This window comes from Cucurbita pepo, unplaced genomic scaffold (genome assembly GCF_002806865.2).
Source record: "Cucurbita pepo subsp. pepo cultivar mu-cu-16 unplaced genomic scaffold, ASM280686v2 Cp4.1_scaffold001706, whole genome shotgun sequence".
Taxonomy (NCBI): domain Eukaryota; kingdom Viridiplantae; phylum Streptophyta; class Magnoliopsida; order Cucurbitales; family Cucurbitaceae; genus Cucurbita; species Cucurbita pepo.
In genome coordinates, this window is record NW_019647820.1 from 2,124 (window position 1) to 3,640 (window position 1,517).

Genomic DNA, 1,517 nt, shown 5'->3' on the forward strand with positions numbered 1-1,517 from the left:
AAATAAAAAAGAAGAGGAAAGAAAATAAAATTCTTTTCTTTTCCATATCTATATCCATCCTTTACATATTTATATATGTATCCTCTTTATCTTTACTTGTGTATTTTACTCATCTATAAATAGAGTAAAAAATATATATAGTTTAGTTAAAGGGTATATTTCCAGACATCATGATGTATCGGTATTTTTCATAATCTATTTTATTAATGAATCTGTAGAATAGATACGCATACAAATTCATGATGTGCCAAGAACCAGATTTGAACTGGTGACACGAGGATTTTCAGTCCTCTGCTCTACCAACTGAGCTATCCCGGCCATTTCCGACACATTAGACTTATTTTCATACCAGATTTGAACCGGTAATACNGCGACCTGGAGTGTATGTTAGTTGTATTCGACTTGGGACATTAGTTGGTTGTGTAATTGTTTTGGTTGATTTTAAATTCTTTTGTATGTGAGGCCCACACAGTGTTGTAAGTCTTTTAAAGTGTGCAAATTTGATCTTTGGGACGAATCCAACATTTGTTGGAGAGAGAAACCAAGCATTCCTTATAATAAGGGTGTGAATCATGAGGTAACGGGCAAAAGCGGTCAATATCTTCGGTGGCCTTTGGCTACTACAAAAAANTTTCGTCGCCTAAAAGAGTTCAACTCTCGCAATAAAACTCCATATACTTAGCAAGCACACGCCTTAACCACTTAGCCGAAGTCACTTTTTTGTTTTAGGAATGAATCTCGAAGAATCACTAGGTACACCAAAGGTAGATGATTAATGAGGATTCAATTAGAACTTCAAGACCTACACGGTAGCTTAGAGTGCAATAAAGGGTAAGCCCGAACTTCCTATAGGTCAAAGGAAAGTCGTTGAAACCTATTAGAAGAAGGAAGCAATGAGGGCCTACAAGCTATGCTTTTCTAGTTCAAAGATTGGTCAACGTGGGGAGATGCTCGGGAGCTCTACTATCACAGAGGGATGTCGACTCGGAGTGTATGTTAGTTGTATTCGACGTGGGACATCGATTAGTTGTATAATTTTTTTGTTGATTTTGAATTCTTTTGTATCCGATGGCCTTTTTTCCATTTGTAAATAACTTGAAATTTGCAACACAGGTGTTGTATGTCTTTTAAAGCGTGCAAAATTTATCTTTCTGTCGCAGTTCGATTACTCGAAACCTCTAAAATTGGATCATGACAGATCCAACATCGNACTCGAAACCTCTAAAATTGAATCATGACAGATCCAACATCGGTTTGAGAGGGGATCGAAGCATTCCTTATATTTGGTGTGAATACCTCTATGAGATCGTGAGGTATTGGGTTAAAGCGGACAATATCTTTTAGCAGTGATCTTTGGCTAGTACAAGAAAATTGAACTTTTTGCCATATGAGAGATTCGAATTCTCGAGGGAAACCTTATGTACTTAGCAAGCACATGCCGTAACCACTCGCCCAAAATGACATTTTTGTGTTAGGAATGAATCTCGAAGAGGCACTAGGGAAAACAAAAGTAGATG

General features: G+C 37.2%; 1 non-coding gene across 1 annotated transcript; it reads right to left on the minus strand.

Moving 5' to 3' along the window:
• Positions 1-245: 245 nt before the first annotated feature.
• TRNAF-GAA lies at positions 246-318 on the minus strand. Its single transcript has one exon. It is a non-coding gene; the product is annotated as a tRNA-Phe (tRNA).
• Positions 319-1,517: the final 1,199 nt, after the last annotated feature.